Source organism: Cimex lectularius, unplaced genomic scaffold, assembly GCF_000648675.2.
Source record: "Cimex lectularius strain Harlan isolate CLEC.00 unplaced genomic scaffold, Clec_2.1 scaffold142, whole genome shotgun sequence".
Taxonomy (NCBI): Eukaryota; Metazoa; Arthropoda; class Insecta; order Hemiptera; family Cimicidae; genus Cimex; species Cimex lectularius.
The window spans coordinates 925,018-938,595 of NW_019392729.1; the positions used below are offsets into that span (position 1 = coordinate 925,018).

At 35.9% G+C, this 13,578-nt stretch overlaps 1 protein-coding gene and 2 long non-coding RNA genes across 10 annotated transcripts in view; 1 reads left to right on the forward strand and 2 right to left on the reverse strand.

Annotated features, from left to right (window-relative positions):
- Positions 1-13,578, forward strand: part of LOC106666941 (sodium/hydrogen exchanger 9B2) — a 174,588-nt gene that overhangs the window by 123,536 nt on the left and 37,474 nt on the right. The gene's annotated exons all lie outside the window — the stretch shown is intronic.
- Positions 804-4,106, reverse strand: LOC112126873. Its single transcript, XR_002910275.1, has 3 exons — positions 3,110-4,106; positions 2,755-3,039; positions 804-2,688 (listed from the first exon to the last, which is right to left on the reverse strand). It is a non-coding gene; the product is annotated as an uncharacterized LOC112126873 (long non-coding RNA).
- The window catches only part of LOC112126872, a 70,260-nt gene continuing 61,238 nt past the window's right edge, over positions 4,557-13,578 (reverse strand). For 2 of the 3 annotated variants that reach the window (XR_002910271.1, XR_002910274.1), the window contains one exon: positions 4,557-8,020. This is a non-coding gene — a long non-coding RNA (uncharacterized LOC112126872). Of the gene's footprint in view, positions 8,021-13,170; positions 13,315-13,578 lie in introns of those variants that run through there. The other variant, XR_002910272.1, reaches the window with a different exon arrangement.

Sequence of the window (13,578 nt, forward strand, 5' to 3'; positions counted from 1 at the left end):
ATTTATTGTAATATTAATGTGTCAAAATAGGCAACTGTTTAAGTGTATAACAAAATTTAAAAAAAAATTAGTCGCAATCGTCATATCGCTTAACGGCTTTAACAAAGCCCAATTTAATGCACCACTTCAAAAGTTCCCATAAAATGAGGGTTTTTTAATGTCTTTTAATGTCTTTCATGAAGTCGGGTTAATGAGAAATGGGTTTTTTAACTCATTTTCCAATAAACGCAAGCCGATATCCGTTGAAAGGGCCATCCCATTCTGGAGGGATTTACTCCGGACGGCTTGCTTTACTTTAGTGGGAAAACTCTATCAAATTGCAAGTGAAGGAAGATGAAGGGAAGAAGGAAATACGATTAAAAGGAGTTAAGGGTACATTATTAAATTTTCAATTACTCCCTGGAGAGTAACTTTATTACCGGAAGCTGGGAGGTCTTAACTTAAACAATCTGGAAAATGAAAAATGGAGGATGATTAATAAAAACGGCATTGTCCGGGTTGATATGAATAATGATTGGAGTGGATAAAGAATGTGAGAAGGAGCAGGCGAAGAAGTTTTAACGTCTCACAGAATTGTTAACTGGAAGAACGAAAAGTGCGTCCAAGACTTTATTTAAAAGATTGTATTTAACTTATATAAGAAAACTCACCGTTCAATGAACTAAGTTTAGATAGTCCAAACCGTTTTACTTTAAACAAGAAGAAGAAGAAGTAAATGTATAGAATTTTATACATTTTCGTTTTTACAGTTAAATTTGCAAAAGACAATAGAAATTAATCCGTCTGCCAGGTTTCACGTTAAATATTTCAATCATTATTTCAAACATTTTATTATTTCACTCTTAATGCGACTAGAAAATGCAGTTATTTCATCAAATATTACGTATTATTACATAAATTTCTTATTACTATAGATAGAGAAAGTTTGAAATGTTAGTTTTATTAGTTTGGATAGTTAGGAGTCAAAACCATTGTTGCGGTGGATTATTAATTCTTTTTCAGTCAAACGGGATAATTTATTAAAGGATTGATGGAAGGATTTGGATAGTTGGGGGTTTTAAGAGGCCTGGCGCGTTGTGCCATCCTGACAGCGCACTGGATAGCAGAGGTAAAGAAATTTCCATCTGTATTCTATTCCTACGAATTGGTCATTTGATGTGAACAGCCTCCCTGTTCTCATCGGTTCTTCATCTCAAGAAACATCGGACCTCTCCACGATCTCTACTCAGACCGTAGTATTCTTGTAACCATATCCGTCATTCCAATTCCTAAGCCAAATCCCGAATCTCTAGTGACTTGTCCTATAAATTGGCACGGACCTCAGCATATCCTTAAACCCCAGATGAGCGGCGATTCTGTGAATATCCTGGCTACTGCTACCCAGCAGTCAGGTTGGCACAACTCGTCAGGGCTCCTAAAACTCCCAAACCTCACCCATCACACATTGCGAACCCTGCTGTACGTAAAATGCCAGGCCTGAGTCGCCTGGGAGAGATCAAGGCATCCTTCTGACCACGAATCCTTTAATGAATTCCCCGTGGGGTTAAAAAAACGTCACTGCACACTAACTACGTCTACACTACGATGTACTAGAATATGTAAAAGACAAAAATTTAACAGAAAACTTGAACAACTATGAAGACATCTAGGACTGAAATTTAACCTGCCCCATCAAAAATAGCCTAATCTTATAACCACTTTGAGCATACTAAGTGAAACTATCGGGTTCTGCCTAGCCTTCCAACATCCAGAGCATCCAATCCTTCCAATCAAACGTCCTCAGATAAATTGTAAAATCTCCTTACTGCGTCACTCACCTCACAATCCACAACGACCTCATCATTCCTTTTGTCAAAGGATAGATCTGTACCCGATTCTAAATGCTTCACATCAACCTCTTTTCCATCCATCCTAACCCTACTTCTTAAGCCCTTTCTACAAAATCCCATCCCGAGAACACGCCATGTTCCCTTTAATCGACGATGGCCTCGGGACCTTCTTGTCCCTATCCCTCACACAGAGTGCCAGCATTAGCTGGTTTCTCATGGCATGTGTACTGCGGGTGCAGTGCTGGTATTAATATATAATATCTGTAGGGTACAAATAAAATAATAATAATAATAAAATGTAACTAATAAGCTCATTAACTATGATAAATCTTAACTACAGTTTAGTTTATAGATGAATTTCCAGTTTCTCGGTAAAACAGAAATTTTATCAGGGAAAATTGATTTAAATGATAAAAAAAGTTAAGTTTTTAGCTCGATATCTCAAAACAAGTCCTTATTTCTACAACACAAAATAAATTTGCTTTATATAATGCATAACCCCTTACACAAAATCTCCAAATGGCATTATAGAGAAGGATTATTCAAGATTCTACCTTTTTAGAATGTCTTAAAGTTCCCTCGGCTTGGGATCATTTATGAATAAATGAAACCTCTGTTAAAACGTTTAATGGACACTCCACCGAAATTCCACCTTCGAAACCCCTTTCATCCCTTTGTGAACGAGGATCGTAAAGTGACTGGCAAATAAATAAGAACTCTATCCTCCCATTGATTGCTTTTCAACAATTAATTCAATACACCGTTGTTCCGCCTTTGTTCAAAACTGACAATACATCAACGACTCTTCAAACGGCCGCTGTTCGAAGGCAAAATCCCTCCTGTGGAAATATTATGTGACCTAGAAAAAAATAAATTAACTGGTTTGATTACAAATACATTTAAAAAAATGCACAATTTACTTTACCAAACTTGTTAACCAAATGCTTGTGTATGAGACAATCTGGAATTTGCCAAAGTTGGTTATACTAAAAGCCGGTAAACATTCATCTCCGGCTCATCATGCTTCCATTAATGTCACTCTTCTAGTTCTCAGCTAGCCATATTAACTGATGTAATAGCTAATAATTGAAAACGTTGGCCAATTAGAAATTGTGGTATATCAACAGAGACAAGACTGCAGAACGTAATTCCTGCAATCGTAAAAGTGCTTTCGCACTGACTTGTGCCTATGGTGGCCTGTATGGTGAAGCTGGAAATGGGGATTTAATATATTAAAAATTTGAACAGACTCATCAAAAACATTATTAAAAGATGCTGACCTTTGTCTCATAGCTAAAGCAGGTCTGTGAGAACACTGCTACTGCAAAATAAAAACTTTCGTTTTCAGTACTCATTGTTATTAGGGTTTTTTTAATTTTACTTATTCATTCGACGTTTATTTTTGTAATTATTACTTTTTCTCGAATATCGAAGCGGACCACAGCTTGGGAAGCCCCGATATATAGTATTTTTTGAATATTAACTTTTATATAGTTGCTGATATAAGGCATATTTTAAGTAAGAAACTTACAAGATTGGATGATCTTCAAGTAATAATATTTCTCTATTAGAAGGTTTAGAGAAAGCAATATATTTTAGTTTGCGTCTCTTGTAACTGTTTTTTAACACTTTTGTGAATTTAACAAAGAACGCTGTTTTTTTTATTGTTTTTACCTAAAAGAATAATTGGGAGTCTTTCAACTTGTTACCCAGGCAATCCAGTTGTACTTAATAAGAGGCCGTAGCACGCCGTATTTCGAATCCTTTCCCTTTAAATTGATTCCCGCGGAATCGTCGATTTTTTCTTCATCCGTTCGGCTGTTTTAAAAGTGCCGTTTGTGATAAATCGCTTTTTCCCCGGTATTCCTTCAATGTCCATGCCTTGCGAAATCCCAGGCATCAGTGCCAGATCACACTCAGCTCGCTCCCGGATTATCAAACGGAGCCCACTCGTTTGATAACCGCGCTCACGTTTCATTCTTCCATCTTCAGCGATCTTTATCACGCCGTTATTAATCTCAGATGGAAAATCTTCCACGTCTCTGCATGCACCACGAGATCGATATCATATTGCCAATAGAGAGGATTTACCGCTCTTTTCACTCAAATTTCTTCTGGTATACAAAAACAAGAAACTCAAGTAACATAGAACGTCGGTGATGAGATATTAAACCACACTTAACATAATTATAACTTCCAACGAATTAAGGCTTTAGTTGAGATAAAAAAGTCAGTGTCACGAGCGGGATTCGAACCCACGACCTTCGGCTAGATACGCCGTTGCTCTACCACTTGAGCTATCGTGACTTCGATCCACTCGGACACTAACTTCCCATCTCAACCACACCTTTTGAATTTTCCGTCCTTTTCACCATTTTTCAAATGTAGTGTAATTTATTTATTCTCGGCGACAAAGGAAATGGCAACAGAGAAGATACACTTCATTTAACTTATTACATTCACTAGTTTCGTGGTCCGCTTGGCCATTTAATGTCTTTCAGTTAATTTTAGTTTTTAGTTGAGATAAAAAGTCAGTGCCACGAGTGGGATTCGAACCCACGACCTGCGGCTAGATACGCCGCTACTCTAACCACTTGAGCTAGCGTGACTTCGATCCACTCGGACACTAACTTCCTATCTCAACCCCACCTTTTGAATTTTCCTCCTTTTCGCAATTTTTCAATTTTTTTATCTCAACTAAAAACCTTAATTAATTGGTCAAGCGGACCACGAAACTAGTGAATTTCATAATTATAACGTAAGACAAACAAGCCACTTAGAAAAACAAATGCCCTGCTATATTTACATACTTTTGTTATGTGCATGGGTACAGTTACATACATTTCTAAGCCTGTTTATTTCAAAAGTATTTCTGCTCTACAATAATTTTACTTACACTTTATTTATATTATGTCTTTTTTATATTATTTACCCTTTATTTTGTTTGTATTTCTAAGACTAAAAGACCTTACCGAGCAATCGACAATTATATGTAAAAACTACCAGCTGTTTAATTTGATAGAAGCCTCCACGGAAGGCTGAATAATTATCAGTTTCTTTACGACTGAAAAAAGAAAGTAAGATTCTGCATTATTTTGGGCAGCATGAGCTCAATCAGGGAAATAGAAAAATTCCATCCAAACGCGAAGTGCGACTATTTAGTTACACAAATTGTAAACATGGTTCATAACATGGAGTCTCTCCAAAAAAAAAAGAGGTTTTTTGCTGGAGCCGAGGACATAGTGGAATCATGAATGAAATTGTCGACCGGATAGCAAAATAAGCAACCAAGATCGGAGAGTTCCACAAAATAAAATTACCTAAAATCGACGCGAAACACACAATAAACAAACAGTGGTTAATAGAATGGCGTAACTGGTATTACAGAGGAACTGCGGGAAGAGCCTACAAATCCCTTTTCCCAGACCTGCGTCCGATCCCATGGTTTAACTACAAAACATTCTATACATCAATGACTTGGATTCGCATGAACCACTGTATCTGCGGAGAGTACCTCCACAAAATAAACTGTAGGGCATCTCGAAACTGGGAAACCTACGATGACCCTGAAAGCACAAAAGTTTAATCCTTGATTGTCCGGAAAACGAGGAAAATAGAACAGTCTTTCTCGTCATGGTCTTCAACTGAGAGAGCTTGCTGGAATCGAACGTGGAGGATCGGTATAGGGCCATCTATTCCTTTTGCAGGCAGTGGTATTACTGACTGAAGGCTGAGCTGCCTTACTTGTATCTGATCTCTGGGGTGCCGCATCCGAGGATGGCTCTCCAGCAAATCGGGAATTTTATCCCTGGGCTGCGGACATTTCCATAAGCGAGTGTGCTATATATATTATAATTATTCGTTAATGCGTTAATACATAACTGTTCATTAGTATAATTTGTTATTTGCTATCGTTGTCAATTGTTGCTTTTTGGATTGTGACATGTTTAAATTGTATCATTGCAATGTGGAGGGTCTTAGGTCTTACATTATTTATAATATTTATGATTGTTTATAACTTTTTAAAACTTTGTATTTTTTTTTATTTGCCCTTCACTTGGACAATTGATAAATGCCTCTGGCAAAGCAAAAAAAATTAGATGTAGATGTAATGTTCGGGGCGTATAGTGGGCCCTATGAGAATTTCCGTATTTATAGCTTTTTTCAGTCAAATTGGTACTTTTTTCTACCAATTTAATATTTTTCCCAACCAAATTAGTACCTTTCTCAAGCAAGTTAATACTTTTCCCAAGCGATTTAATACTTTTCTCAAGCAATTTCATATTTTTCCCAACCAAATTAGTACCTTTCTCAAGCAAGTTAATACTTTTCCCAAGCAAATTAATACTTATTTAAAAGGTATTTGAAAAAATGTGGAGCATAGCGTGTTGCCGTATGAAACACTTTATTAGCTGGTTTCGTTTGAACTTGTCTCACTGATTTCATTGAGTTCGCCAGCCTACCTTATCGTTCCCAGACGGATTTCTAGGAAATTCTCCTTCCCCTATTCTTGGTTTCTTTACCCCTAAAATATTCAGTTGTTTGTCTCGTCTTATTGTATGCATTGCGTGAGTTTTTATATATAGAATGAGTGACGGAAGTGACTGGAGTGACATAAGTGGTCATAATGATGAAACATCGCCTAGTGCTGCAGGCGGTTCATCTTCGTCCGGTGTCCAACGTTCAAGACCGAGCAGGGGTACGTACGCAGTTACATCAAGGCATCAAAAAGAAATTTTTATAAAATTAGTTGAAGAGGGTCATTCAGTCAAAATGCAGCCCAAAAATTAAATATAAAAACTCGAACTGGCTGCAGTATATACAGAAATTATACGTCTCAAAACTGTACGTTAGTAATTAAAAAAAGAGGTGGACCCCGGCTGCACAAGTTGACCACTTATGTCATTCTAGCCGCTATTGAGGAAATCATTGAAGGAAACGCGGGCCTATCATTACAAGATATTAAAGAACAGCTTGCATTACGCAACATAAATTTGTCTATTTCTTCAATACACCGAGGGCTAACGTCATTAAAAATAACTTTGAAGCGTGCGTCCATTGAAATAGATCGCATGAATTCTGAGTCAATGGTACAACAACGAAGGCACTTGCAATGGATTTTGAAATATGGGTCCCCCAAAATCGAGCAAAATTAATTTTTATAGATGAATCAGGATTTAATCTACATTTGCTGTTATAATGTTCATTTTGTAATTTTCTTATTTTCAATAATAAATTTCGTTTCTTGACAGTATGATTATGTTTGATATCCCCCCTTTACTCCACCTCCTTTGAAAAGTATTAAATTGCCCGGGAAAAGTATTAATTTGCTTGGGAAAAGTATTAATTTGGTTGGGAAGGGTACTAAGTTGGTTGGGAAAAGTATTAAATCCCTTGGGAAAAGCACTAATTTAGTTGGAAAAAGTATTAAATTGGTAGAAAAAAGTACCAATTTAACTGAAAAAAGCTATATAGCGCAACGGTGGGTCTTAGCTCATCAAGTAACTTGATTAATAGGCCGAATTTGAGTCGTTAAATTTCTTCTACGGACACTATGTACATCCCAAAACACTTCTTCTTGCTGGCAAATGTGGCGTCATAGTTTGAAAGTAGGTATGTTGGTGTATCCTTTGCTTCTTTGAAGAAATGACATGTTGGATTATACCAATCTTCTTCGACGCCCAATCGGTCTGTAGGATCCTGTCAAGAATCCTATCGTAATTCGAAGTCTTTCTTGCCTCCTTTGATGCAATCTGTTGTTTCTTTCCTTCCAACATCTGCTAGACGATTCTTGGATTTATGTCCATTTATGTATACGTGCAATATAGTAGAATAAATTCCACAATTTGTCTTTGTCTAATGTAATATGCTTTTTGATAATGTGAATCCCTATGCCACAGAAGGGCTCAGGACCTTTCAGCATTATAGCAGCCCCTTTTCTTGGGGCGTTCGCGTTCACGTTGCCCTCTACTCCGACCAGTCCTGGGACTGAACAGAGGATGACTGTTTTGTATGCCTTATTTAGTTACAGCAACATCTTGCTTGAACTTAGTGTTTTGATGGCTGCTTGGCTATCTGACCTGATAACTATATTCTAGTTTTTGAACCCTTTGTTCAATTGAAGATACTGATGTATTTTCCCATGTGTTCTGACTACAATATTTGGTTCAGGACCGATTACTCCTTCCTCCCTAAAACAAAGTAAAGAAAGTTAGTTTTGTGATTAAGGTTTAAGTTTAATGTAATTTATGTTGTAAAATCCTAAGTTAGAAAGTGAAAAGCGATTATTTTATCAATCAATAAGTAGCTGATTATAACTAACTATTAATTAATTGTTCTAGCCTTTTGGCCGTCAAGTTAAACTTTTTCAACTTCAAATGGACCATTTTTCCCTTTTTAAGTAAAAATGCCTTTAATGTAAAATTCCTGTTAATTTGAAAAGAAAATTAATATAAAAAAGAGCTCATAAAATTATTTCAATTAATTATCGATTTTTAACGAATGATACCGACTATGAAGTAATAAAAGCCTTTTGCGATTATACGCCACCGACCCTTCTCCTTATTTCATTCATATGCAATAAATAATTTATACTTACAAAATTAAATATGGGAAAACACCCCGTCCCAACTTAGCAATATTTCCCATCTCCCCTTGGGCCAGCAAAAATTAAATTAATAAATCTTCAACTCCAAATGACTTTTTTTTCCTTTATAAGAGTAAGCTTATTTTCCAATTAAATAAACAATCCATCTACGTCAACTGGAACAGAGTTGGGCAAAATCTAACTAATTCAATCATGATTAAGAATTTTGATTGAAATTATACATGATTAAATTAGTCATGAGTAAATTAATCATTGTATGATTTAGTCATACATCATATAATGATTAATTTACTTATGACTAATTCAATCATGATTAAACTTCAATGAAAATTCTTAATCATGATTGAATTAGTTAGATTTTGCCCAACTCTGTCTACAATGACCAACTTACCAAAATCCAACAGACTCCGGATAAAAATTTTGAGATGAGAGTCGTGCTCAAGGCCAACCTTCAAAAAGTGTTATCATAAAGGAAAACCATAGTTACATAATTATTCTACATGTCTATTTTATTACAATCAAGACCGCTTGATGGTGTATTTTCCACATAANTTTTTTTTTGTACGCACCTAAGGCTAAGTTAATTTTATTAAACATACATCTACAACTTTTTGCATGTTGGAGGTTCGGGGTGTTCATATCAATTTTACCCTTTTTACCCTTTACCGACCCTCTTTTTAGTTCATGGTTCCAAGCAATTTTACTTTGTATGATATCTCTATCAACACTAAAAGACCTGTAAAGATTGTATCTGTTTATGTATTACATACTTTATTTCCTAAGATTTTTAACGTTACGTGAAAGTATAATATAAATTACTTAATTCGCCATTCTTTTCAGGTTTTCGTGTTTAGTGACATTTAAATAAGTAAAAACTTCTCTTTGTTCTTAAGCATTATTCTAGTATGTAGCGAGATTACATTTAAAAAATAAAAGAGTGGTTAAGATCGCTGCTGGCAATATTTCTTTTGTATGAAAATATGCCCAACAGACGCAATAAAGCATGCCATTGAAAAATTAATCCCATAAGTGGATTGTCCGTTTCTTCAACCTGATTGCCTAAAAAAACTGTTAAAAAATTAGTTTTTCATTCTAGCTGAAAGTTGAAAGTAGAAAAATATAAAACTAAAGGGAATGTATTTCACCAACGGTTTTCGACAGATATCCCTTATTTCAATATCTGATATCATCTGATATCAGTGTTTTTATAAAGGCTTATTCTTGTTTTAAATTGATCGCTGAATCGTTGTTGTTTTTTTTTCTGCCAGCCGTGATTTGCGGCGTTGAAAACGTTTTAATCGAATAGGCCACGTAAAGCCCTCGACGGCGGACATCTTGACAGCAGCATCTACTCCCTTTTAGCTCGTTTTCCGGCTTGGGAATGGATGCGGGTTTTTTTCATAGGGCCGCTTTATCAAGCCGAGTGGCCAGATAACAACTGTGTTAAATGAAATCCGAGCACAAGACAACCTCGTATCCCTCTCGGTCCGACATTGGGAAAATAGTTGAAAGGAACGAGGAAAAAAAACCACGAACCCCCAATATACCATTCTGTTTTTGTTTTTGTTTATAATTATTATATTGTATTCTTTTAACAAGTTTACCCTATCTGTATAAACAAGAATTATGTAGTCTATAATTGCAAAAGCTAGATGTTGGCGAAAAAGCAATCCTCGTAGCGTTATGGTCGGACACACTGTAAACGAAAAAAGTCATCTAATTTTAAAAAAAGTTCTGATTAGGCGAATCAATGCTGAGAGAAAATGTTGAAGCGAAATAAATAGATAGATTATTTAGAGACGTGAGGTGCGGTCTGGAGTGATGTAGGTTTAGAAAAAATTTTCTTTAACGTGCCAACGTTTCGATCTTTATTGATCGTGATCATCTTCAGCGCTCAAAATGTGGGTTTTCTGTGTAGATGTGTCCCGGGTTGTGTGTCATGTTGAGAGTGTTTCCCTCATATTGTGCTGGTCATTAAATTAGATCAATTGAGAGAAAAGCAATAAGGACGGGGCATGTTTTGGGAAGAAATTAAGAAATATTGTGGAGCGCAATTATGGCCTAGGGTATCTCGGCATGCGATAAATAGTTTATCCTCGAGTTGTATGTTTGTCTTTGTGTTGTGTGTTTTTTGTTATTTTTTTTTACGAAGGTTCGCAACAGCAGAGGTCATATAAACCCGCAGGGTGCCGGTGTTTTGGGAAAAAAGCCCATTTGTAAGTATGTCGGGTCCGAATGCAGGGCCGCTGGATTTGAACCCGGGATCTTTACCCTACAGTGATGATCGCCGTGTCAACGCCTAAACCGTTGCGGCCACCGATCCCCCCCCCCTTGTGTTGTGTGTTCTTTGTGTTTTAGTGCCTTTACACTGGTCCCAGTTCTTAGCAATCAGTTAGTAGTCAAAGTTCCTCTCTATGTCAATGTAGGTAATTTTTCACTGCTGAAGATGACGAAAAGGCGAAACTCTGAAATACTAAAACAACAATGGGCAAACCAAAATTAACGAAAACGACCAAGATATAAATCTACTAACCGCATAAAAATAAAATGGTTTGCTTTTTGTTTCGGTGATAATGCTTTGCAAAATTTTACTGTTTTTAAAAATTTCCAAAACATTGGACATATTGGTTAACTATCAGCAGTAGTCTCCGTAGGAGAACTAATAACTTGATAGTTAAACTGCTTGTAAATTTTGAATACTGGTGTTACGCTATTTCCAAAATGGTTTGTTTTTAAATTATTTATAAAAGTTCATATAATTCAGATGACAACAAAATAGGATTTTCCCGGAGAACTACGGGTTATGAACTATACGGATTAAATTGCTTCTCCTCGCTTGTTAAGCGGCCAGCCGCCATCTTCAGTTTGTCTCATCTTCACAACTATCAACAACAACGCGACATATATTTCACGGCAGAAATATGAAAAAACGGCATATACGACGTACAAAAAAGGGAAAAAATATCGTGGAAAATTGAAAAATACAAATACATTTAACGATAAAAATTGATAAACACTCATTTGAACAAAAGTTCACATACACATTCAAAATAGAAATTATGAATGATGGAATGAGTGTGGAGTTCAATCCTTTTTTTAAAAAGATGGTTCCTACACACATTAAGAAACACACTTAATGTGAGTAGGAACCATCTTTTTAAAAAAAGGATTACACATTGAAAATATCATATCAATTGAAAAGTAAAACAGGAGGCCCGAACATAAATAAAAACGTAATCTACAAAAGGAACAGAAAACACATAAAGTAGAAATTATAAATGATGGAGTGAGTGCGGTGTTCAATACTTTTTAAAAAAGATAGATCCTACTCACAATAAGTTGTTTTGCAACGATCCGGATTTCGAGCCCTTTAGCTCATCGTCAGGTTGAAGGGTTTCCGCAAACACGTCTCTCGACATGAATTTCAGAAGTGAACCCGCTGATACGCCAATGTTACGTTCCAATGAGGAGGTGTTGTTTCATGGCGCTCAATTTGAACGTGCGAAAAGTGGGAATTAGAGCACAAATAAATATTTTAATAGTAAATACTGTAAGAAATTAATTAGTGATTAAAGATAAAAGATTTAAAAANTTTGAGAGGATGTTTGTTTTTTAGCGATCCCGTACTTCTATAAGCTATTCTAAAACCTTCTTGTTTAAAAATTTTACTAACTTTTTCCGATAATTCACCAATGTATGGCAAACAACCTAATGATGGAGTGGCTGAGTCTATTGTTGATTTTTTTTATTCTTTTAACTATCGACCTATCAATCGGATATCACAAACAACAACAAACTTTAACACAAAAAGCGCCTACACACGCCCATGACCTTATAAAAAAGAATAAAAGAGTTCAAGATGAAGATGGCGATATGCCGAACCGCGTCTACTTGTTAGTGTTTGTTGGTCTGCAACGTGTTGAACTGATCGGCACTGATCAGTTTATTAAGTCCGTCTAATTTCGATGGTTCCTAACTCGTCAAGAGCTGAAGGATTTTAAGCCCTAGCTTACATCTTGATAAATAATAATAATCTTACTTTGATAAATAACCATACGCCAAAATCACAGATCAACGCAACCATCTGGTCATGCCCAAGGACATACATGGAAATATCAAACACCTCTATACGATCATGGTGCGATCATGGTTATTAAGCAGTTAAGTACATAATGACCCATTTATGTTAGTAGTCTAATTGATTTATGTTAATGGCCATCCACCACTCTTATACTGCAGCACTGCGAAAAACAAAACACTAGTGTGTACATAAAAAGAGAGGAAACAGGAACGCAGTCTAACTCTCCTCAAGTGTTTCCAGGTAGATGAGGCTTGAGGAAAATAAGGACAATTAATTTTTTTTTACTTTTGAAAATGTTTTATTATAACCTAATAGGTTTCCCTTGCCGATCTCTTATTAAATAACAAATTACAATGAATAGATTTGTTTAAACAACCCTACTAAAAATTTCAATTAATTATTCTTTTTATGTAAGGTTTTGATTGAGATGAGAAAGTTAACTTATTGTATGTCACGATAGCTCAAGTGGTCAGAGCAGCTGCATATTGAGTCGAAGGTCGTGGGTTCGAAACTTGTTCATGACACTAAATTTTTCATCTCAATCAAAACCTTACACAAAAAGTACATAATAACGTTCATTACAATTTTTTGTTAGTTTTAAAGCCAGTAAACTACATTGGTCATCGTCAGGACTCTTTTTCTTTCCTTTTTCTTTTCTTGTCTTTTTCGTTTTAATCGTACTGATTTATTTTCCTTTTTCTCCGGACAGGCTATAGTCAGGCCAGCTTAGACGGTAACCGACTCTCTGTTTTCTTTGTTCTGTAAATCGCTGTACGTCAGGTCCTCGCCAATTGTGGCTAAAGTAACAAACACAAATAAACATAAAAACAAAGACAAGATGGAACATGATGTCTTGTTAGCATTCACACTGCTTCCGAGTACGCGCTATTCCTCGGGGTAATTGAGGATTAGACCCTGCCATTCACGCTAATAATTACATTCATACCTAGACTTTGTTGACACCACCCCAGATAATTTGACATTCCTTGTGGTAATCGGGGATAAGCCCTTCATTTATGCTAATAAACTGGAGAGGTATTTAGTTTTACTGTGAAACAAAA